The sequence below is a fragment of the Alligator sinensis genome, unplaced genomic scaffold, assembly GCF_000455745.1.
Source record: "Alligator sinensis unplaced genomic scaffold, ASM45574v1 scaffold611_1, whole genome shotgun sequence".
Taxonomy (NCBI): Eukaryota; Metazoa; Chordata; order Crocodylia; family Alligatoridae; genus Alligator; species Alligator sinensis.
In genome coordinates, this window is record NW_005842332.1 from 418,920 (window position 1) to 444,296 (window position 25,377).

Here is a 25,377-nt window from a genome sequence, read left to right on the forward strand (position 1 = left end):
GCTTATTTCAGAACAAAAGGGGCTGAAGCAAGTTGGAGTCATTTATAAGCTTCTAGGGAGCTTTTATAGTGAGTCTAATCTTAAAAAAGACCATAATTTACATTTGTGTCTAGCCATACATTAGAAGAATTGTAGGTAGACTGGCAAAATTGTTATTTTTCCTATTAGAGAATGGTGCCATCCTGGCCAAGATATGAAGCACATGGATGGGGTATAGCAGTGTCTTCATGAAAAGTGTGTTTTTATATTATGTTTTTATATCTTTGCCCCATCCGTTGCTACCCACGCATCCCACTTGACTGCTGATTTTCTTACCAAAAGGGGAGGCAACATGACCCCATGTTTCAAGTAGTTTTGGGGTAGTGATGTAGCCCGGATGGTCTAGGAAAAATGCAAGAGGCCAGGATTTTTATTGGGCGGGTGGATGAATGCACCACGGTATAGTTGGGAGGGCTATAGACAAGTTTTGGGGTACCAAATATGCTTCTTAATTTCTGTGTTTTAAGATAACTGCACATCCTTTGATTGGAAAAAGATGTAAGAATGAAATCCCAGTAGACCACAGGCTGTTTCATCTGGCATATTTGGGCAAAAAGCCCACCCTTCCTTTGTTTGTATACAGAAGAAGCAAGTGACTCATAAAACCCTCTCATCGAAAGGGGATCAGGAAATTAGTTTGTGGCTCTTGCAAAAGAAAAGCGCCACCATGATACCTATAATTAAATAGCATGTAAAGGAATGAAAAGCAGATCCCTTAGCCAGCGGATCACTGGGAATAAAAACAGAGCCTGTCAGATGACTTGGAAGCGGTAATTCCTCCTCGGGATGACAAAAGCTGATAGCAATGCAAGGTGGATTGACACCGAGGTCTGCCGTCTGATGCTCTGCATTGCCTTTGGGGAAGCCAAGCTCTCAGGCCTGGTCGCTAGCTCTCTGGATTGAGATGAGGTGAAGTCGGTGTCCCAGGTTGAGTAATAGTGATTCTCCTGAATAACTGAGAAGCACAGATTGGCTTTACAAGGAAGCAGTTGTAACAAGAAACTTCTTCAGATGTGTGCTTACAGCATTTCTCTCTCTGCAGAAGCTTAATGCATCCATGCTGATTTATACGGGCCAAGTCTGGCCCCATGTGATCCTTACAGTGCCTCTGTGAAGCAGGGAAGGATTGTGATCCCCATTTTACAGTTGCAGCATTGAGGCACAGAGAGAAGTGACCTGCCCAGGGTCACACAGGAAGCCTGTGGCAGAAGTGTGAATGGACCCAGTTCTTATGGGCTTGAGTCCCATCCATTAACAGCACTCCCAGCCTCTTCCCATGTCGCCTAGCGAAGCATCAGGGGGCTGGAGTTGTAGGAAACATCTTCCATCCACCGGCAACGATCTGCCCAGGAGGAAATAAGAAAACACCTCTAGCTCTGAATAGCTTTTCCCACCTCCTAAGAGTCTGAGAACCTGGGCCTCCCTTTCCATTAGCGACCTTTTCCTTTCTGGCGTTGTCATCACCGCTGTGCACCTTTTCAGCTGCAGCATTACCATCATTATCCTTATTATTTTCTCCTGCTGCTGGCAGCTATTGCTGCTTCGCGGTCGTTCAGGCAAATGGTAGGTTATGGGCATCGTTCTGAAAAAAGGCAAGGCAGGGCAGTGAGTGCCTAGAGAAGGTTTTGAAAGTCTCAGAGGCTTTGCAGAGAAAACCTCAGGGTTTTTGCTGCCTGCTGAGCCATTGCCTGGGAAATTCAGTCGCTCTGTTTGGTTAGGAATTGGGACATGCCTGTTTTCAAGAGGGCACGTTGTTGCGTAGTGGCTAAAGCAGGAAGGATCAGGACACCCGGTTTCATACAGCCCTGCCCTCTTGGGCAGATCTTTTAATTGCCCCGTGCCTCCATTTCTTTTACATACAGAGTAATACTCTGTATCTGCCCCAACCCTGGGCGCTTAGTGCTGTACCTATCAGTAAAGCTCTCAAAGCTCAGCCCTGCATCCGTAATTTAGTCTAGCTAGTTCTCTTGACTGCTTTGTGAGCTTGGAGTGGAGGGTGTCTGGGAAGACTAGGAAAATTAATTGCTGTTGATTGCATATGAATGCCCCCCCTCCAGCATGCATTTAGCTAGCATCTCCTCACCACAACCCCCCAACCTGTGTTGAAGCCTTCTGTCATTGCAGGTGAAAATCAGAGGATGCAGAGGCTCAGTTTGGAGGAGCATGTGGATGTTAGCTACTCCTCAAAGTAAGGGAAGGAAAAACGATTGCAACTTCTGGGGTACCAGACACCCTGTAATGACTCCTGTCTTGACCTTTTGGGAGACCCTATTTGCTAGACCCTATTTGCTAGACATCAGCAGGGTCTCCCCAGAAAGCCTGGGGCAAATTGAAAGAGGTGTCTCCTTGCCTGGCCACTGAAGATACCCTCCAGAGAAGAGTCCTGTCCTGTAGCTGGCCAGAAAAAAATCTGCTCTTCTTTTGCACGGTGCCTCCTGCTAGATCCCCTGCCTTTGGGAATGAACCAGTCTCCCAGTGACATCCATCAGGCCCCAAGCAAGTTGCCTAAGACCAAAAGGGCCTGCAGGCTCGATAGAGACCAGCTGAGCTAAATGACATGTTGCAGAGTCTGCAATGCACCGGCTTCTATTTTACCCTGACAAGCGTGACACAAAATGTGCTCTCCGAGGTGGGGGGGAAAGTATTTCAAGTAAGCTATAAATAAGCCCGGTGGGCCAGCGAGTGTGGTAAGGGGGAGACCGCTGGTTGTGCAGGCAGCCGTGCAAAATGGGAAATGCACAGACCGGTCGTTCCGGGTGTGGGTGGTAAGAGCAGAGTCCCGGGAAGGGGAGCCCTGAGATGTTTCGTGAAAAGGTCTCCTGTCCTTTAGGGATGCTAATAATGAACACAGCATTCAACACCTGAGGAAGGATCAGTTCCCCTTAATGTTCAGGCAAAGAAAATGGGGCACCAAGGTGTTAAGTGACTTGCCTAATGCTACATACTGAATCAGTGCCAGCATTTAGACAAGACCCCAGGAGTCCTCTGCTAGCCCCCTACCCAATTAGAGAGGATGAGAGTCTATTTGTAGCATCAGAAGTGGTGGAGACGGTACTATACTCCCCATCCTGGCACATGCTATTGAGGAAGGAGATGTGGAGATACCTGGGAAGTCACCTGGTAGCCTTCCTGACAAGGGAAGCAGATCAATCTTTCAATGCACTGACCCTGGGACTTGGAGGTCTCCTGTCAAGGCAGGCAAAGCAGTACTAAATACTGCACTGGAAAAACAGGGCACATTAGGAGCATCTCAAGGATGGAAGGGGTCAGCTAGCAAGGAGAGACAGAAGGGCACTCGGTGAAAGTTGCTGTGGGGTGAAAGCAAGCAAAGGGAAAGGTAGGATGAGCTCCAGGAGCCATATTGCTAATGGTGGGATCTTTAACTCAGGGACAGGCTCTCCAAGGGAGGTGTTGGAAGCCACATTAGTGTTAAATGGGCTAAGTCACCTGGAGGAAGTACTTTAGGACCCTTTTCAGGGGACACTGCGGCACAAGCTGGCACGGGAACGGTCCCTGCCTGATCTCATCTGTCCATCGTGGAGAACCATTCCCCCATTATTGCAGGATTGGAGCCCCTCCGCTCCCAGTGGGTATATCCCTGCAGCACCCCCAGGAGTTCAGAGCGTGCCTTTATTCCCATTTGACAGGTAGGAAATTGAGGCACAACATGAATATCTAGCCCAGGGGAGCCTGCTGCAGGGCAGGAAACCAAGCCGCAGCCTCTGGCAAGTGCTCTACCAGGTCTTTAAGGATGCTAATTTCTGCCACCTCATTAAAAAAGAAAAGTGAAACAATTCAGGGAGTGCAGAGCTGGGTTTCCTGCAGCGAGTCGCATGCCTTTGCATCAGTCTCCGGCTTCCCAAAGCTGGCGTCTGGAGAACTGGATAAAATCCCTACGCTCCGGCATGTCCCGGCTGTTAGTTTATTTCAGATAAAGTTAAAATCTGCTGAGTGGGTGGAAAAAACCCCCTAATAATAAAGCAACGTTGGTGCGTCCTTTGTGACTGCTCATCAGATTCCAGGGAAGGGAGGGCCGTGACGGGAACTTTGGCACCAGCTGGAGTTGCCGCATGTTTCCCCGATTTTCTTGCTGTTCGGGGACTTGTTTTTGCTCTGAGGTCTGTGTTTTGCTTCTGCCTTCAGCTGCCTGGAGTCCTTTTCTGCCGGCCATTCCTCTTGCTTTCTGCCTGGGCTTTTCAGAGGTTTCCAGGGGATGGGGATCAAAAAAAACCTAACCCCAACAATTGCTCAGGGCCAAATCTCAAAGCCTTTCTAGGCAGAGAATGCAGAAGCGATCGAAGGAGCAAAGCTGCCGGGTTCAACCTAATGAAACGCCGGGTCGAACTGTGGATCTCACTGCCGTAGGGCACCTTGGATGCCAGGAGCTCAATGAGATTTGGAGAGAGCATGGACATTTATGCTGATTAGAAGAAAACCCGGAGTTATACTAGTAAATGCTAAAACAGAAGGGTTGGAAGGCTGTGGGGTGTACCTCGACCTCTAACTGCTAGGGTGGAGGGGAAGCGAATTGCCTGCATCCCATGCCTGTCCTAAACAAGAAGTTTTCTCGTTCCATCCTCTGACCCGTCTGCCGCTGGGCATGGTCAGAGCCAGGACATGAGGCCAAATGGATCACAGCTCTGATCTGTGCCTCATCGATTCCCGTTCTTCGTTCTTGCCTCAGTATGGGCTGCGGGGAACTTGAGTCAGATGCTGAGGATTTGGCTCAGTCCTTGTCCTCCATACATAAGGGGCTTTGTGTGTACTTTGCACACATTTATGAGATCCCCTGGCTCCCTGTAGAGTAGGCAGGCATTTAATATAGAGGGGTGAAAGAAGGACCAGAGAAATGAGCTATATATGAATAAGAGGTAGTGCTCAGACACTGGGTTGCTGTCAGCATGTGTCCAACTTTCCTTCCTATGTTAATGGACACGAGCTCTTGCACCTAGCCATGAAATCCTAGCGTGTTTTTCAGAATTAAAGCACTCGTTATTCATCACGATCTCTCAGCAGAGGCAGGGGGACTATTATTTCCTGCCCAAGTCCTTTCCCATCTGTCACCGTGCTTGCATTTGTTATTGCTGGATTGTGCCGGAGGTCTCCACTTCGTGGGCTGGTCACTGGTCCTGGCCGAACGGTACACACGGATGTCTTGTGGTGGGGTTGATCCCAAGTACCTGGTGGTACACATTGGCTTATTATGGTAGAGCTGAGCATGTGTAGATTGCACAGCAGACTCTCCCTATGCCTGAAGAAGGGCATTTGGGCCCGAAAGCTTGCAAAGAACAATTTTTCCAGCTATTTAGTTGGTCTAATAAAAGAGATTGCATCTACCCAAAGAACCTGGTCTGCCTGTGTGAATGGTGGTATTTTGGGCGGCGTTATCATGAGATGCATCGTGATGCTTGGTGGGACACAGGTTGCTGTTGTAGGGTCCGTCGCAAAAAAGGGTTGGTGGGACACCTAGGCTTGTTGTTGTCAGGGGAAGCACGCACGCTCAGTGGTGCCCACGGGCTTGACATGATACGAGTAGTCAAGAAACCTAGCTACACTAGATTAGAGATGCAGGGCTTTTGGGAATTGCTAAGCTAACAGCAACGCTATATTTCAGAAGGCAAAAATAGAGACGTACGAAATCAGCCTGAATGGCTCCAGGATATAGGTCTTGAGTTTTGCGGTCCAGGATTTAGGACGGCTGGTGATGTGAGGTGGGCAGGTCCTCAACTGGAGATGGTTTTTATACCATCATGTGCTTGTTCATCACATGCTTGTTCTACATTGCAAGACAGGGGACTGCGACTGGCAGCGATGCACAGTAGGTGAGATGCCAGCATGGTTTTGAGCATCCTTTCAGAGGAACAACCAGGGACTCGGGAGTGGGAGATGGCGAGGAGGGCGCGCGGGTGGAGGAGAGGAGTTTGCTGCGGGCGAGTAACGCTGATGGATCCAAGCTGCCTTTGATCGCTAATGCCAATCCTGGTTGGGAAGCTCGCGCTGGAAGAAGAGGGCGAATGGCAGGGAGAGGAGCGAGCTGCCGCACCGGAGGGTTCCCCCCCTCCTTCCTCCCTGCACTAAACATGAGACAGACACTTTAATATTAGTAGCATATGGCCATACTCCAGTGCCAGATGGGGATTTGCTTCCACTTTGCGGACCCCCCGTGGAAACGTCTAGCATGCACAGCGTGCAGGCCTCCAGCACGGTCAGATGCAAGGTGCCGCATCCAGACCATAAGCACTGTCCGAACAGGCTGCAAACCCCTGCACGGGACCCGCGGGGCCGTGCCCATTCAGGGAGCTGTGGGTGCTGGTGAGGGAGGAATATGTGGGGCTTTCCTCCCTTTGCTTGGCTTTGCTCTGGACCTGGAGGCTGGTGCCCTGTTGGCCTCGCTGCAGAGATGTGTTTTCGCTGCTGGCTCTTAGTCTTTGTGTACTGCAAACACATCTTGGCGGCATCAGTGTTTTGGGGCAAACACCAAACGGAGGAATCAGATGGCGTCAATATTGACACGAAAGAGGAGCTCGTATAACGCCGCCGGCCCCTGGATTCCTTCTCATGTGTGGAACGCTGGCAGGCATCGGATGCACTGACAGGGGCCTGGCTGGAGCTCAACCCCGAGTTCAGTGCTGGGAGGTGTCTGCCGTGGTGCTGAGCGCCCTCCTCTTCTCCCGAGTGCAGGACTGGGCTCACCGTGCAGGCAGGGGCTGGCCATTTTGCAACACCTGGCTTTGCGAGAGGGGAAAGGGGGGAGATGTGATTCTCCGGCATGAATCGGTCCCTTCGGGCTCCTCTCCGTGCAGGGCCCTGAACCTGCCCCGAGTCAAACTGGGTGGGTGGGGGGGTTGTTTTGTGTGTGCCCAAATGGGGTCCGCTCAGTGCATTTCCACCCGCAGAGCAAGTCCTGGTTTGAAACCAGCTCAAAATCTGGCTAATGGATGAGCATTTAACTGCAGAGCACTTGATTACACCAGCACATTTGCTCGCTGTAAGGAAGGCAGGGATGGATTATTATCCCTAGTGCACAGATGGAGAAACCGAGGCCGTCACTTGTCCACAAAGTCCGGGGGCTTCCAGTCAGAGCTTGTCCCACTTGCTTCTTGTTGACACCGATGACTGAAGTACCCGGCTCTTCGGGAAGGGTAGACTCCAGCCCTGACCTGGCTTGACTCACTTGTTTGTCCTTGAGAGGCATAAACCAAGATCCTCATTTCTCAGAGGCTGGTCCTGTCTGCCTGGGACATTACGATCCCATGTGACTTTCTGTGGGAGTAGGGGATTATTTTTATACCCTTGCAAAATATTCCCTTCACCCTTCACCCCAGAAGCAGCTGCATTTCAGTGTTGCCACATGCCTAAGGCTTGCAAAGCGCTTTGGATCCTTAGGAAATGAAAGACATACATAAAAGTGCCTTTTAAAATTAATATTTTCAGGCACATAACAGTTGTACAGTGTGCACGACGCAGATAGATTTATTTTTCAAACATCATTTGATTGAGTTATGTAGTACAAAGGTTGTTACTGTTTTTTTTGGGGGGGGTGGTGGCATAAGCTGTTTATATAAAACTGCGTAGAGAAACTTGTTTAATCTGATGTCTGCGTGGAAGAATTTGAAACTCAGAGGCCCATTGTGTAAGCACAGCTAATTTTAGCTCCCCCATGTTAAAATAGATGAAAGGAAACCAGGCTTCCCCCATGACCAGGAGAAAATATTCGGCAGACATTGCCTGGCTACATCAGTGTCTCATCCTTGGGCCCACCTTGCAGGTGGTCAACCAAAAGTCAACACGCTGGAGAGCCAAGGTTACCGCAAGGGCCGTGTGTCATGGAAAGAAGAGCGAGGACACAACCAAGGCATGGTCAGAGCATCTGTAGCCACACGGGCCGAAAGATAATTAAGGTGGTTGGGTTTCTGGAGTTTCAGCAGATTAGAAAGGTCATCTCAACTACACAGTGTCCTTCTGTTAGAGGTGGGTTGAGGACTGAAAGGGCTGCCAAGGATATGTGTGTCTGAGGAGCGCTTTCTCTTCCTTGCGACGGTCTCAGAAGAATGGAAAAGCAACTTTCTGCTCTAGACGGTGCTAACGGGCCATGATATGCAGCCCAAAATCACTGCCTTTCATGGGCAAGCCTCTTGGGTGTAGGGTTGGGGGAGCTTCACTGATGGGGAAATAGTCAGGGCTTTTTCGGCAGTGTCTCCAAGTATTGGGACGGATACCTAGAGCAACTGGGCCGTGCATTGTGCCGTGCTCACCGCCATGAGACTTGAGCATCTTGTCAGGGTTATCACAGCCAGAATAATCTTGTAATCCAGTTTCCTTCCCATTTCCAAGGCAATTGGGAGCCTCCTTTCTCTCCCTACCCCACACCTCCTTCCTTGCCTTGTTCTTTGAAATCAAATGGACGTGGAGATTGTTGAGCATTTTGCATGACTGGTCCCATGATGATCATGGTTACACACGAAGCGGCACTGTCGGTAGCTAGGGACAGCAGTTATGTATAAACTGATTTAAGTAATCAGAGAAACTGGTTTCAATCTGTAAGGCTAGGGACAGAAGTTACACATAAACCAGTTTAAGTGATCAGAAAATTGTTTAAACCTGTAACAGGACAGAAGCTCAGTCCATATACACCAGTTTCAAAATGGTTGAAATTGGTTTAAGACAAATCTGGGTGCCTTTTGAGTCTGGGGGGGCACCAGATCACCAGCCTAAGGGAGGGGGTTCCCCAGTAGCCGATTGCCGAGCCAGCAGTGATTTTGTGGCTGGCGCTTCCAGGGGGTGCACGGCTGATCTCGGGGTGTGTGTGTACACTCGTGTGCACCCCCTATGCATCGCCAATGGATATCAAACTTAACTAATTTGGGTCAAACCGGTTTATGAAACTTTGGTCCCAGACCAGTGTGCTCAGTGCTGCATAAAACAGCAAGAGGAACATTTTCCTTGGGCCACAGGATTTATGGCCTAAGACTGGGTGTTTTTAGATCATTCATTACCACTGCCTAACATAGACCAACCATTTCATCATGCGAGGCCACACGCCCTTTTGGAAGGAGAGCAGCCACCAGGAAACCAAGGTAAAGAACGGCTTCCAAAAAAAGGCACCGGAGTGATCTGTGGGTTGTCCACGTGTGGTTCAGTCGCATGTGTGGGCAGCCCTTGGAGGAGGGACGAGTCTGTCCTGCCACGGCTTTATGGACCCGCATCAACGGTGTTCGCTCTGCTTCTGATTTTGCTGCTGTCACTCCTTCGCCTGCCTGCAGAGGCTTGTATGATATTCAGTTGTAGAAACCTCGACCACTTCTTTGTTTGCCACTGGAGTTTCGTGGAATTAGGACAAATAACACTGCTTATCTGCCCAGGCATCTGGAACAACCGGCCCTGACAACAAGCGGTCAGACCGCAATCCTGTCGAGGAGACTTTGTTGTGCTTGCTTTGCTCCAACCAACTGGTTCTTTGCCATAACTTTCTCCCACGGGACTCAGTTGGTTACGACAATGGGTGTTTCTCCCCCCCGAAGCCTGCTGGGAGTCGTACTCCACTTTGGTGCCTTGTGACCTGCGGACTCAAGAGCGAGATGAAAGTGTTTTGGTTGCATTTGCCAGGCCAGCAGAAGGAGAGCTGCATATTTCTCCCAGGAGCTCCTGTTGCACGCAGATATTGCATTGATGCCTCCTTAAAGTTGGAAACTTATAGGGCTGCACAGGTATTTTGTTTCGTGTCTCGCTAATCCGGAAGATAGCAGCGCCTCTCTGAATTCGAAGCGTTGGGATGTGGTGGCTTCGTGCATCTTAGTGATGGTTCATTGCTATGCCGACAGGGTGGTGCTCATGCAGTCTTGTCAACCTCAAATCTTCTCAACGTCACCCCCTGCATCCCACATCCCAGCCCCAAATTTCCCAGACGCAGAGGTTGTGAATCACTGCGATAGCCTGTCCAACACGACCGCTTTTGGAGGCGATTCAGAGTTTCATTCCTGGTGTCCTTCTGCCCACACGTCAAAATATAAAGAGAGGTTTTCTCACTGGACTGGCTCCTTTCAGGCTGGAAACCATTTTGCAGAGGGCAAACTATCCCATAAGCAAATATTCTGGCTACATTAAAATGCTTGGGATTTTCTTGCGAATTGAAGCGCCCTGAGCAGTGCCAAGAAAAATTGAGCAGCTTCCAAAACCATCTTTTCCCCAAGGATTATTTTTTCCTTCTGCTAGGAGGGGTGATCAAATTTGGTGGGTCCAGGTGACTCAGCCCATTATGTCCTTAACCCCCTTTTGCTGCTGTGTCTCTTGGTGTCTTCTTTTGCTTTCTAAGGTCCTTCAAAAGCTGGCTGCATTAGGGTTTTGCAATGAAACCCAGGAGCAATTGAATCTCACTTTCTGTGTATCCCATGGTCTGAGCAGAATTATTCTGAAACCCAGGAAGAAACAGGCTCCAGTATTAGCCAACAGATAATAGGGCACCTTGGAAGCACCCTATCAATGTGTCAGCACCTGGTAATCTCCTTTCTCCCTAGGAAACTTCTTGCAAAGGTGCTGACACATTCAGAGGATGTCACAGCTGAACCCCTGCTCAAGGTTAGGAGGACCCAGAAAATCGAAGCAATGCCCAGGACATCCTGTGTTGCTTTGTCTTGATGCAACCTCCCGTCAAATGAAGCACTCCCCCATTACAAATCGATCTGCGATGTGTCCAATCCCAGTTGGATGTTTAAAAACTGAACTAGAGTGCTGAAGACTGCATTGAAAATAATCTGATGATCACCTTTGAAAACAAATGAACCAAAAAGAGAAAAAGAGCATGTACCTCTTCTCAATTGCCAAATGAAGTGGAAGTGCAGGACTGTCATTTAGTTGGGACCATACTGACTCTGGTTGCTTTTAGAAGTAAAAAAGGGGCAGGCCTATTTTTGGTTACAAACTGTTTTTGTGTTCCTCATTTTTGGATAGAGTTGTGCTGATTACAACTCATCCGTAGTAGGTGGTTGTTTGTACTTAATATATATTCCCCATATGCTTCGCCTAGCTTCAGTCTTCTGTTTTGTGCCTGGGAATGGATTCAAAAGTAGGTTGATTTAATATCGCATGATAACATGAAATTAGATCCATTTTGCATAAATTAGATACACCCAAGCACTGGTATTATGACTTGGTGTGCCTATTTTCTTTACGCTCCCTTCCCTCCTCTGCTGCAAAGCACGTTCTCTCTGCGTGCTGCATGGCATGCGTGAATTGTGGAGAGGCACCGATGCTAAAACTCGGGAAAGCACGGCCTCCGTGCAGCGCCTTTGCAGTCGGGCATGCAGACAGGCTGCTTGGAAGTGGCTGAGGTGGGACTGCCAGGAGACGAGGCGGCTTAGGACCACAGTGGACTATTTTGGTCTTTCTCCCTTTCTGCTAAGGGATGGAGAAGGTGGAGAGACCTTCAAGCAGGCTGCTGGGGGAGTTTTGCCTCACAAAAATGCTCCCACAGCAAAGCAATTCAGTCAGCAATTCCCCAATCCTTGGAGCAGACCAAAAGCAGGTAGCAGTTTTCCAAAGGAGCCAGGATAAAGTCTCGTGTAACTGCATGTAACTAGGCAGGGAAGTGCATGTGCCCTGCTAATGCGTGCCTGTCTATTTTAGTAGTAATCCTTGGGACCACAGAGAATGTTAATTCCAAGTGGAGGGGTGGAAAATTAGGTGAAAGGCGTTTTTATTACCCAGGGATATTCTCAAATTTAAGGATTCCTTGCTTTTATCCAATACGTACCTTGTCAAGGGGATTTAACGCTTATGCATACATGGCCAGACTGGGGCTGTGAAAGTGGAGGGTGAAATCCAGGTCCTGTTAAACTCCATGCAAAACTCGGCTAGATGTCAGCAGAGCTAGGATTTCAGCTGGGAACTGCAGAATTGGGACAGAGAGAGGCTTGTGTGGCCTTTCATATGTCCTACTTAACATGTCTTTTCTTTCCTGCACGTACGGTGTCTAATGGTAAAGGGATCATTCAGCCCACTGAGACCGTAACTTGTCTGCTGGGTCTGACACTAGTGGGGACATTTGGTTTCGGTTGCTGGGATGGTTTCTGTTAGGATCATAAAAATGAGGGTTGGAAGGGACCTAGTCCAACCCCCTGCTTCAAGCAGGATCATCCCCAACTACATCACCCCAGCCAAGGCTTTGTCTAGTTGGGCCTTAAAAACCTCCAAGGATGGAGAGTGCACCCCCTCTCTAGGTAACCTGTCCCAGTGCTTCACCACCCTCCAAGTGAGACAATTCTTCCTAATATCCAACCTCAACCTGCCTTGCTAACCAAGAACTGAATGAATCCACCAAATTCATTCAACTTGGACCACTAAAAACACCATCAGTGGTTACTGCAGGTTTCCAGCTGGCTGGTAGGGGCCACAATAAGGGATATAAGGGTTGGGATTTTGAGTTTGTCTTGCTGCCTCTGCTTTTCCAGTTCAGTGCCATGGTGTTCCCTGGCCTCCAAGGAAGCATTTTGAGATGCTGACGTCTTTCAAGAGCTGGCTGTGCCGGCCCATTTAACCCAGTAGCCGTCGACTCCCATTCCCTGGGTAGCCTCGCTGGAGGGTCGCTCTGAAAGGGTTATGTCCTTTGAAAACTTGAGCAGTGTTGTGGGGGGAGAGTGCATGGGGTGGAGCAGGTGAGGCACCACCAAGCCAGCTGTGCGGTACTGATAAGCGGGGGGTGCATGGGGGGAGCAGCTCAGAGAGAAGATGCTGAGGCCGATAGCCGAGCAGGAGAGGCATCTTTCCTAGCACTGCCTCAAACCCAGGGGCCTAATCCTTCAGGGAATCAATCACCCTCCATTCCTCTCACATGAGCCATAAACCTGTGCACGAGGTGGCAAGCAGGGAATCAGAAGCAGAATTAAAGAAAAGAAGCTGTGCCCTCCCCCACTTCTGCGGTCTCTGCCTCGCGTCTCCGAGCGGGGCCTGTTTCATGACACCGCATTGCTTTTAAGTTGATCCGATGAGCCAGCCATTACTTTAATGCTCAGCCGGCTTGGGGTTCGGATGCTTTTTGCAATCGCTGATTTACTGTACCTCTGGGAGTGGCGTGGGTGTCTGCCTGACTGCACTTGGAGCCTGGCTACAGCAGCCGAATAAACAGCAGCAAGGATGGCCCGGAGAAGACGGGGAATTCTTGCCTTTTGCTAATGCTGTGACTTGAAGGTGTTTTTAATTACATCCGTGGATAAGGGCAGCGTCCCATGGGGACATCCGTGCTCAGGAAACAATGCCATGGTGGTGATGGGGACTGGGGATCGGGGCCATAACTCTGCTCAGCATTTTGCCTGCCGTTTCCTTCCAGCACACAAACACCTCCCAGCCATTAGCAGACTCGTTCGGTGCAACACAGATGTAAAGCTGGCAGGTGCCATGTCGATGTTCCTGCGGGAGAGCAGAAGCTCCTTATTGAGCAGGTGACTTGCCCAAGGTCACCTTGCAAGGATGCAGCTGAACAAGCAATGGGACCAGACCCCTGAACTCCAGGCCAGTGCACCCAGGCCATATTTCCTACCCTGCGGAGGGCTTTAATCGCACTGCTCCCCAGGTGATCTTTGACAAATCACTTAAACTCCCCGTGCCTCAGTTTCCCCATGGCTACCGTACCCTAAATGTAAGTGTCCTGCCATTTGAGACTATCCTGGATAATCCCTATGCAGCTATCTTCAGCCACTTTGAGTTTTAGACAAGGGTTTCAGGTCTTGAATGGCTTCCCTCACCCCAGCCCATACACAGGGCACTGATTTCACCAAGCTCAGAGGGGGAAGAGCAGGGATTTGAACCTGTGGCTCTAATTTGGCCAAGCCCACCGCACAGGTGCTGCCCCTGTTTGCAATGAGTGAGATTGAGTCGGTGTCCTTCAAAGATGAACTTGCAGTGTGTTGTTTGAAGCGCTAAGCCTGCTAATAGTAGCCGTTCTCCCCCACCCAGCTTCATTCATTACGCTTGGCTTTGAGCTCTCCAGATGCCAAGTCCACCGGGCCTGTAAAACTTATTAAATCCAGCTGTTGCGGAGCCACTTCCAGAGTACTGCTCCTCTCGCCGATGGCAAACGTGCAGCCCTGGGAAGGAGCACATCAGGCAGGTATCTGCTCCTGTGGAAGCCGGTAGAAATTGTGTCCAAATAATGATGGAGTCATAGCCGAGTTCAGGGTTTTGCCAATCAGCTTGAATGGGAACTTTGCCTGAGTAAAGACTTAACAGGTTAATGAAGCCTCTTGAGTGCGGCCTGCCGTTTGTCGGAGAGCAGAGCGGGTATAAGGAGAGCGCTGTCTGTTAAAGGATGCATTTGGTACCCTGTTAAAGGAGGCAGCTGGGGCGAGATTCAGCCCCCTTAGCTTTGAGTCGTACTTGACTTCCTGCATAGCCTGGAGAAGCAACTACTTAGCGAGATACTATTGAACAAGGGCAGAAGCAGCAGGTACGTGCCACTTTATTGCAATAAAAAAAGACAACAACTAAAATATAAACCTTTACAAAGAAACATAACCATCTTTTTGCTTTTACCTGCCTGCATCGGCCTCTTAGAAATGTTTGTTTTCATTTCCTATCTGTCATGCCAGGTCGGAAAGACAAGAGTTGCAATTTCCATACGTTTTTTGCTATTAGTGACAGGCATTGAAGCTTAAATTAATTGTGCTGTGGGTTCTTTTTTTTTCTTTCTTTTTTTTTTTTTTGTATTGATGCATAATGTATGATGAGAAAAAGTGAAAAAATAATTAAAGTCTGAACAGCGCTGCATGGATTCATTCATTACTAAATCTGGGTCAGCAGCCAGAGAAGGAAAACAAGAGAAGGGGGGTGGTAGCTGGAATGGAAAAACAGGACTTCAGAAATGCTCAAGGCATTAAAGGAATTCACAAAAGGATGTTTGAGGCAGCTTGGGAAATTCAAAGTTGTATCCTTTCTTTCTCCCCGGTATCCCACTAGAAATCGCCCTTGGCCCTGCTTTGAATGCGTTCCCAACCGCCACGTCACTGCTGCTCATCTCGGGCACCTTCTCCTGCAAGGGGATTCCCTCTTGACCGTGTTTGGGAGCTTATATTTGGCTTTTTTTTTCCTGAGAGGGCTGGGCAAGCATTGCTTTGGTGAAGCAGCAGAAAAGAGACAAGGTGGCGGAGAGGAGCATGCAGTGAGGTGGGAAGGACTGGGCTCCCCATTGTCAAGACAGGGTGAAAATGCATCGCGACTGGTTATCTGAATGGGTTGCACATCCAGAAGGCAGGACAAGCGAATCTACGTGGATGTGGGTGGACTGTATCGAGGATCTCTAGGCTTGGCTGGGTCTATTGAGGGATCTTGTGCATTTACCTTTGCAACCTTTCAAAGTCCCACCTGCGGCTTGTTCACCTGGGTGACGGGGAAGCTCAGTGATAAGCCCACCTCAAATCACCTAAACATGCGGTTCTCAACCTTTTTTGTACCAGGACCCATCTGTAAACATCGACGGCCAGCCCTGACTCAGTGCCCCTCACTCCCAACCTGCTGCCCCTTGCCCCCAGTGTGTGGGGCAGGGGGCGGATGTATGGGGCAGGAGCAGCCCCTTGCAGGCTGGAGCTCTCCTAGCCTGCAAGGGGAAACCCATGGTTTCCCACAGTTTCCTCCTTTAAAGGAGAATCTATGGCCAAGTCTGGGAAGGATCAAGTCGGGGAAGTCTGGGAAGTCTGAGGACCAAGTCTGGGAAGTTTCAGCCTGAAGGCTGAATAGTTTGGAAAGCTGTAGCACACGGTACTCATCCAGTGACTTGAGATCGGCGGTGGACAGTCCTACCCATCGATAACAGAGGGACGTGGTGTTGTGCTCAACACAGAGCCGCCAAGAGGTCTTTGCTCTGTTCCTGGCTTGGCTTCAGCTTGCCGGTGTGACCTTGAGCAAGAGAGCTAGCCTCGCTTTGCTTTCCCCGAAATGGTGAACTGGATCGTCAGCAGCACTGGTTGAAACTGGGACTTTCCATTTCACACGAAATTTGGAGTCTTTGACATTCGTTTCCCGCCCCCTGGATTCAGAACAAAATCAATTATTTCCAGAGAGTTTCCCACAAAACAGAAAATGCAAAACACTTGTAGTGAAAAATGTTGTTTGAAAGGTTTTCTCCCACCACAGGAAATAACATCTGAATTGGTAAGATTTAGCAAGCCATGGTGGGTTTGTCTGAAGAAACTCGGGGTTGAGAAATGTTTTCTGACCCCTTCCAAACTGGAAGCTATTCAGGGCAGGGACTGTCTGCACATTTGTGCGGTCACCCAACCCATGGATCTCAATTGGAGACTGTAGGCGAGTAGTTCCCAAACTGGAGCTCCTAACCCTCTTTGGGGATCAGGGCACTTTGGAGTAGGTGAATGGGCTTGGCCTCTTGAGTGGCATCAGTCTGGAGCAAACGGATAGTTGGATTGTGAGCCTAAAAGGGAGACTGCAGCCCGAAAAAAATAAAAAAAGAAAAAAAGATTGGGAACAGCTGCTGTAGCTGCTACTTTAAAGCAAATAACATTTAATAATAATAGTAGCTGTAGAGAATTTTCCAGTTTAAACACACTGCTAAATATGTATACACTCATGTAAAAGTGTACAGCAGTATATGCATGCGCGCACACACATCTATTCCCAGATAGAGAGCTCGCCTCATCTCCCACTCTCGCGCACATTTTTTATCTTACTCATAAGATACATTTCCTGCTCCCTTGCAGATTTGCTCATGTTGTGTGGAGACCATAAATAAATTGATGTTGGATGGAGATGCTTGCATTGTAGCGGCGAGGATGATATAATCTTGCACACACTAGACATGGCAGCCTGGGATGGTTTTAAGGATGGAAATAAAATGTGTAATGATTGCATCATTACCGTGTTGTGCGTGTGGCTGCGTTTATGGGACAGATCCTTGGGTGGCGAGGATATACCAGCTTAGGTGTATAACGTATAATCAGGGGTGGTTGGGATCTGATGTAGCCTATTATCTGGATTCAGGTATTTATTTAAGGTGTGCCAGACCCATATTTTTACTGAGTTTACCTCTCTGAGTTGCTGCTTTTCTCTGCAGTCTACCTGGCTCTGGAGAGAACTGATTTCTCCCCTAGCCTCCTGAGATGTGCCTGGCTTTTGCTGTATTCCCAGGCAGTGTCGAGGGTCAGGCATGGTTAAATGTGAAAGCCTACATGCTTCCCCACACCTTGACTGGGGAGGGAGTTTGGGTCTTGTATTGGATCGGAGGGAAATAATAATGCTTCTAATTTTCCTGTATGCTTTAATAAAAATGTAAATTGACTTGGGGCGGATGACTCACAGCGGTGGATGGTGTTGATCAAGATTAATTGGAGGCTGCATGAAACTGGTTCAGCTTTGTTCCTTCCCTTCACGAGCAACCTGAATGCCTGCTGTAGTGGCAACCATACGCAGCCCGGTACCCCCAGCGTGGAGGTAGGTGTGGGCTTGTGCTGCAGCAACGCTGGCTTCTGCTGGGCTGGGTGCAAGGACTTCATAACAAAGGAGGGATGACCTTGCTGTTCTATTATTACTGAATCAAGCCAAAATAATGATCCTGTTTGGAACGGGGAAAACAGTCTGTCTCTGAAAACAGGTTTGCTTGCATTTTTGGACATACAGATTTTTAAGCACTAGTCCAGGCAGGATCGAAGACCTTGGCAAATACATGGGCTGGCTATGGCCAGCTTGAAGCCCCCAACTCTTGATAGGACTTGAGTGTGAAAAGTTACACTTCCAGTCCTGTGCTTATGGGTGTGTCTTGGTGCATGAGGGCGCACACCAGAGTGAGAAGGAAGAAGGGTGCACTTCATTTTCATTAATGTCTGCTGGTGTTGCATCCTTGGGGACTCGCTCCAGTGCCCCGTGCAGCTATCTATTCTTGACGTGGTATAAGGGTACTGTGCCATACCATAGGTGTTCATGCCTTCACCTTCAGATGCTCGCTGGTGCATGTGGAGGCTCATTCGGTACTCAGTGCAGCAAAGCCCTTTCAGCAGACACGTGCAAGGCCAGCTTTTCATGTCCTCGACCCCCATGACTGGGACCAGATAGTCCAAAGGGCTCAGATTCACACCGAGGCACTTGAGGCCTGACTTTCCCAGCTCAGTAGACACCCTGTTCAGCACTTTAGAAAATCTGACTCCAGCTGCAATGGTCTTGGGCAATGCCTCTCAGGACCAAAGCGTAGGAGCCAATCTGCCCGTGGCATAAGGGAAGTGGGACAAGACACGATATTGCCAGGTGCTGCAAAAGGTCATGAGCCTGGTCCCTTGCTTTGAGAGAATGCACCATGTGCGGTGGGGCTGGGGGATGCTGTTTTTCACCAGTGACGTTCACGGTCAACCTCACGCTCGCCCAGGGGGTGCAGCGGCTCACGAGTGAGATGCCAGGGTGGAATCGCAGGAGGGAAGTTTGTACAGCTCATAAAAGGCAACGGCTATTTGCACGGTGCGTGACAAACCCGTGGAACTTGCCGCTGCAAAGTAACATGAGAGCGTCGCACGATCTGGGAGAGGACGATGAAGCTCTTTCCAGCAGGGCCTGTCAGTTATTGCTGTGCATGTAGGCAGACGTGCCGGTCTCAGTGGGGCTCTGACCTCCGCAGGGGCTTCTGGACAGTTCTTTTCTTCTGCCCTCCTTTGATTCCTCTCTATCAATTCAGCAGTGAGGATGGAGCTGAATGAAGTCTGGCCACAGCTCTGGACCCTATCCCACTTCTTCCCGGCTGACACGCAGGTGGTGACAATGGATTGCGTTCTCTAGCCCACCTAATTAAGGACATTAGGTCACACTTAACTATTAGGAGTCATCCTAACTAATGCATACTCTTGGCTACATTGCAGTCACACATTAGCATGCGCAACCCCCAGGCTCCGGGGCACAAGCCAACCTCTGACTGCTTGGGTCAGGATAAGTGGATAAGTTATTTCACGCTTGTTCATTGAGAGGGTTTGTTGTGCCTTTCTCTGAAGCAGGGGTGGCATAGGGGGCATCCGTGGGTGGCACGTGGCAGAAGGGGCAGGCAGCAAAGCAGCAGATAGGGCAGGGAGCAAAAAGCAGAGCAGCGGATCAGGCAGGGAGCAGAACGCATTGCAGCAGATTAGGTTAGGGGAAAAGGGTTGGAGTGGCACCTGGAGAGACTTAATTTGTGGCCTGCTTGCTCAGAGACAGAGTAGTAGACTAAGCACATCGTTGGTCTACTCTGGTACAGCGGTCCCCACGTTGCTGCATTCACGTGGCTAGCCCTATCCATGCCACTTTGCTGCTTCTAGCAACAAGGTCATCCAGGAAAACACTTGGAAAAAGAAGGAAACCAAACCTCAAAACCTCTCTGTGGTGGTATCCTGGCAGGCAGTACCAGGTGGTAGGTGGCTGGGCAGGGGCTGCAGCATCAGTGGCCGGGTAGAGGTGGGAGCAGGGCCGTGCACACACAAAGTGTGCATTTGAGTAAGTTGGCGTGAGCTCTAGCTGAAGAGAAGGGGCTGCGACTGCAGGGAAACAAAAGCCCCTGAGGCCCAGATGAGTTTGACTTGGGGTGCTTGCTATATACCTGAGCAGCGGGAGGAAATCGTGGCACACGGCCCCTTCCTTTCTCCAAAGCAAGCAGTCGGCAGGACCAAGACCCAGTTCTGTCGGAAGTAATGAAGTGAGAGCCTTTCTCTTCAGTTATTTTTAATGCACTGAGCCTGCCATGGTTGGGCTCCGGCTCTTGTAAATAAGAGAGCCAGCTTTTGTTTGCAAAGCGGAGGGGCGAGCAACCCCGTGCCACCCTGTTTCCGAGTCCACCTCCAGGCGGTTTCATGAGCTGTAGAACTGATCATCTCTGTGTACATTATTCCTGAGGCTATTAGGCTTGATGGGCTCCATTGCATTGGTTTCTGGGCCCCTCTCCGTCTTATTAGCATAAGAAGAGATGCCTTCTTCCAGTAGCCGGTTAATCTAAACAGTGACAGCATCTGCAGTTTGGGATTTAGCCTAAAACGCCGGAGTTATTGAAGTATTTCTCGTGCTAGCCGGTCCGTGTGGTTTGTGCTGTATTTTCCTACAGGCTGTGCTGCCTGCGTTGACCATCCCTGTCATTGCCTCTCCTCCGTGCATGCTGTCATCTCCAGGACTTGAGAAGTCCTTTTTCTTGTCAAGACTGGACGTAGCTCCTTCTGGTCCAATACTGCCCCTGCGCTTGACTGGAGAGAGTGAAACGCTCTCATGGTTATGCACCGAACCCCAAATGTAACCCCTTGGGTGTACTGGCAGCTTAATGTGCTTCCAATGAGACTATTGCCTCAGTCTGCATGACCAGTGGCTCATTGGGTGGCCTTTTGGTAGGTCCCTCAGTTTTCCCAGCTGTAAAGTGGGGAGGTTGGCACTTACCCACCCCAGAGATCAACGCGTGAGGCTTATGTGATATCTCCAGGGAGATGCTGGAGTCCAGTCTGTGATCTCAGTGATGGAGATGCAAATCCAGACCACTTGAATGGCTTCAGATGGGTCTGACCCCAGTAATGGGATGCAGCTGATTGCAGCCAAGCCACTTTGGCACTGGGGGAGTCCAAGAGTAAAACTCCTGCAATGAAAGTATTATTTGAGACTCAGGAGGTCTAGCTCACTCGAGTCACTTCTCTCCAGCCATGATTTTCAGAAGTGACTCATTATTTTGGGGTATCTGTTGCTCTGAGGCTTCATGTTAAGCTCCAGTTAATTATTTTAATAGTTTCATAGTTGTTAGGGGCTGGAAGGGACCTTACAGATCATCGAGTTCAGCCCCCCTGCACGTGGGCAGGAAAGGCCGCTGGGATCAGACGACCCCAGCAAGACGGTCATCAAGACGCCTCTTTAATTAACCAAAGGAGTCTCGAGTTGGGCCTTGCAAAACTTAATGCACCCCAAATACCAGTCACTTTTGCCCATCTGTGCCTCATTTTCTCATATGCAGAATGGAGGCAATATCTTTTCTCTCTTGGTCTGGTCTTGAGATTAAGCACCCCTTGAAGAAGGGTCTACCTCCCTCTCTCATGGGCATACACACAATGGCACAGTGATTCATTTACCTTGGTGCAAATCTGAATTAAGTTTAATTGAAGGGCGTATGTACGTGATTATTCCAGATTCACCCAGTGCCTAGCACCATGGAGTCCCGGTTCATGATTCAGGATCCTAAGAGCTACTTCAGGAAACAGAATTTGAGAAGATTACCCAGGTAAAATGAATCCAGCGGTTTACATTGGATTTGCGATGTGTGTGCACGCACTGCCACAGAAGTGCGAGCTAAGGCAGGATGCCCCATTTATACTGCTTCTCTCATCCAGTTGGGTTTCTTGCCTTCTGACTCTGGCCAACTCGCCTGGTTAGCAGGGTTGAGTGCGGCGAGTTGGCATCTTGGCCATGCCTTAGTGTAGCAAGGGCTTCTGCCACACTGTCTGCAAGCCTAGGACAAAGAAATAGGGGCGAGGCACTGCTTGGCATGGCGGGATTTTCTGCCCGCTTGCCCCTGCTCCCTCCCAGCCCAGCTCCTCCCGCCTTCCCATTAATTTTTGATCTCTCTCGCCTCTCCGTTCCTCCTGAGAACGGGAAAGGCAGAGAAGCGGGAAACACGGACTGCTGCCAGATGGCTAGAAACACAGCATCTGTAATACTTTATCAGAAGAAATTACGGCCGAATCGCTCGCTCTGATTAAACAGCCTGCCCAGATCCACTGCTAGCCAGCTGGACTATTTCAACCTTTCGCGACAGGGTGGAAAAGGAAGGGGCAGGCTCACGCGAGGCGTTAGCCGGCGGGGGAAGGCGCTGGGGAGAGGAAGGGGAAGGGGAAGGTATGCGCCGGGTAGGTGGGACTGGACGTGGCAGAGAGAGACCGCAGGTGGCTGGAGAGCCTTCTGGTTTCCAAAGTGGTTCCTGGCCTCCTTTCCAAGGGGCTCCTCCGCGGAGAGCATCTCCTATTGTTTCCCCTTTCCAGGCTGGTTTTCAGCACAAACCAACCAAAAACCTGGAGGAGGTTTCTGGCGAATTCCCTCTGCTTTACCCACCAGTCAGATGAAAGGTCACTGGGTGCCTACAAAGCCATGTATGCTTAGGGACGCATCCTGACCGGTGAGGCCAGAGTAAATCATCCTGGCCGTCTGCGGTGTTGCTGCAGATTCCTGTAACCGAGCTCAAAACCTGGCACTAAAGCTGCTTAAAATGCTGATTTCTCCCCGTCCTTGCTTCTCAATGGGTACCTGGAACGCCTCCATGATTTGGGTCCTCGGAGAGCATCCCCTGGTTACTTGGGTAGCGACATAGAAGGAGCAGGGATGAAGCTGAGCCTCCTCTTCCCCCCGCCCTTTCCAAATTTGCCTCTTAAGAGCACAAACCCACCCTGCGGTCTGCTGACATTTTTGCTTTTGAACGCTCTTATTAGTTGTGAAAAGGCAGAGTGTGATGAGGCGGCGGGGGGGAAGCGGGCATGCATCACAGCAAACAAACATGGACAGGTGGAACCGCACCTCCTCCAGCTCACAGACTGGATCTGCACCCCTCGGATCACCTTGGACCACGTCCCCGCAGCTCCCTCGCCATTACTGTGGGCTGCAGAGGGGTGCGTGGTTGCAACTCCAGAGGTGCGAGGCTGTGCCTTGCTCCAAAGGCTTGCTGGAAGGCACCCTCCCCCTTGACCCGGCTGGATCGCTTGAGTGCGAGACAGCCGGAGGCGGCGCCGACCACATCACACCTCTGCATATTGTATCTGCAGACACTGGCGTGCCTTCACTATGCTAGCCCGGTGGGCTGCTCAGCTTAGGAAGACCTTTGACTTAGGTTGGGCTACAGATGTCAAAGTGATTTATGAAGGATGGGGGATGGAAAGAGAGCATTTTACAGAAGGGGAAACTAAGATGCACAGACGATGCATGACTTAGCCCCCTGCGGTTATATAGGTAACTTGGCTACTCAATGTGTGAATATACGTGCAAGCTGGAGGGGCTGGAGCATTTGAAGCATCTTGGATAGGGCAGGGGAAGGTGGGGAGTTGAGGAGCAGGTGTGCATACATGTGTTTTTTCCTGGGGTTTGGCCTCTGGATGGTGCTGGCAAGGAGTGCAGATGGCGCTCAAGCCGGACTGAGCAATGCTGCTCATCTGCAACTTGCAGCGAAGGCAAAGGAGAGCCATTCATCCAGCAGTCTTCGCTGTGAAATGCCACGGGGGGAAGCTCTCAGCTTCATTCAGCCTTGGACTCTTGGGTCATCTGATGGAGAAAGCCATCGTGGAGCATTTATCTGAGGAAATCTGGGGGATTTAGGCACGTGCGGAAGAGAAACAAGGCTCCCTGGGTGCAGGGAGGGTGGGTAATTCCTAATTGGCGGTGGGAACATCTGACGGCTGCAGCGCTGCTGCTAAGTGATGGATAAACCATGGCCAGTGACTGGTGCTAGGCTGGCATAGAAGACCAAAAGCATCTTCAAGAATGACCAGCTAATGTCCAGGGAGCAGCACCCCTGCAACACTACCCTGGGAGCCTTCCTGGTGCAGGGGACTCAGCCGGGGGGAGAGGAACTGTACACCTTGAGAAACATTATCCCTTTCCTTGCCCATAAATATTTCAGGAGCAGATTAAAAATTTAAGCCAAAATGAACCCTGCCTTCAGAAGGAACCAGCTCGGTTTCAAGTTCTGTTTAAGTATTTTTCTTTATAATGTAGCTGTGTCAATTAGAAAATGACATTGCTATTTAAAATGCTGTTCCGTAGCCCTCTTTAATTAAGGCAGCGATATAATACCAATCTGCTTTCATTAATGAATTTTTAACCATCAAAATGGGAGTTGAATGACTCACGGTTGGATTTTCAGTGCAAGTGTTTCTTCTTGTGCTTCCAATGGACTGATTTAAAGGGGCAGGGTCTGAGTCAGAGCTCCGCTAATGCAAACGTGAGATGCGATGAGATCGACCTGTAGAGCGAAGGGCAACTGCTTTTCTTGTTAGGAATAAAAAATGACAGTGTTTGGTTTAGAGTTTCTATGAAAACAATGATATTTAGCACTTTGCAGAGGGTTACAGATGAACATCCCTGTGAGGTGGGTAAGGCAGTATTGGTGCCCCCATTTTACAGATGGGGAAGTTGAGGCCTAAGAGGTAAGTAACTTGTTGCTGGCATTTAGGGCCTACTTTCACTGATGCTAATGCAAAGACGCCAGTCGGCTTTCAAAGGGTTGTCCAGTGAGTCATAATGTCTAGCACGTAGGTATCAGCAATTCTGGGATCCCAACCTTGTGTTCAACCCAGTAGATTATGCAGATTTCATATTTTTGTCACTCAGATTTATCTGAATGCCAGGGAGTTAGACCTTTAGAAGCATTAGCTAGCATCATCTTTTTCCATATATCCCCACTGGTCTTAGGGAAAATTAGGATAAGTGCCAGTCACCGGGCAGACAGTTTTTCTGGGAGTCTGATACAGACACAGGAATTAGATATGGCACAAATGAACTATTTTCATGGGCTAATGCAGGGTTTCTCCCTGGGTTCAAGGAAATGTATGCCTTATTCCACACTGGCCCTTGGGACTTCGTTTGGGGACAACGTTTCTTTGTCTGGGGAAAAAAGTACAACCTCAAAGAAGAAAAGGGGCAAATTCTTGGAATAAGGACCTAACGACCATGACTTATTCCTTTCCAACTGGAGTTGAAATCTTTTGAGAGTGGGAATGCGAAGACAACAGCAGAAGAGCAGCTTGTCGGTGGTGGTTTCCAGGCTGCGGTCAAAGGTTGCTGGTAGTCCACAGATCCCACCTGGATCCCATGGGATAAACTGGGAGAGTGGAGCATCAGGGTAGGGCAGTGGAGCATAGGAGGGGAGCTGGATCATGAGAACATCTCTCTTATGGACAGCCAGGGCAATGAACAACTTGAGAGCTACACAGCCTTTGAGATACAGGTATAGCCAAGGGGGTTGACCCCTTGCACTCCTGTCCTCTTTTGCATTAGGTAGGCACGAGAGGTGGATGTCGATTATCTGATGCTTGGGGTGCTCCTTAGTCAAGAAGGCTACTCTTTCAAATTTGCGTGCCCGATTTCTGCATCCTTGCTTCTGTTGGCACGTACTCCCAAGTAGCTCAATGGATGGAGCAAGCCTAGTTTGCATTTCACGGGGAAGCTGCTTTGCAGGGAGCATACTGCCAGCCAGCAGCTTCGGGTGGTTAGGAAATTAAGAAAAAAAAGCTGGATAGAAGTGGAGCCAGTAAGATGGGATGTATAAGGACAGCTTGGGAGAAGTGCATCCACCTGCCAAGCAAGGGCATTAGTGCCATTTTGGGGCTCCTCGCAAGTCTTTTTCTAGTAATAAGACAAGAGCCGGTGGCTGGTGAGCATGGA

General features: G+C 49.7%; 1 protein-coding gene across 3 annotated transcripts in view; it reads left to right on the forward strand.

The window, feature by feature from the left end:
* The window catches only part of RXRA (retinoid X receptor alpha), a 202,707-nt gene that overhangs the window by 28,361 nt on the left and 148,969 nt on the right, over window positions 1-25,377 (forward strand). The window contains exon 1 of one of the 3 annotated variants that reach the window (XM_006028621.3): window positions 17,406-17,469. The exons of the other annotated variants lie outside the window; for them this stretch is intronic. The gene's annotated coding sequence lies outside the window, so the exon portion shown is untranslated. Of the gene's footprint in view, window positions 1-17,405; window positions 17,470-25,377 lie in introns of those variants that run through there. 3 annotated transcript variants of the gene reach the window in all.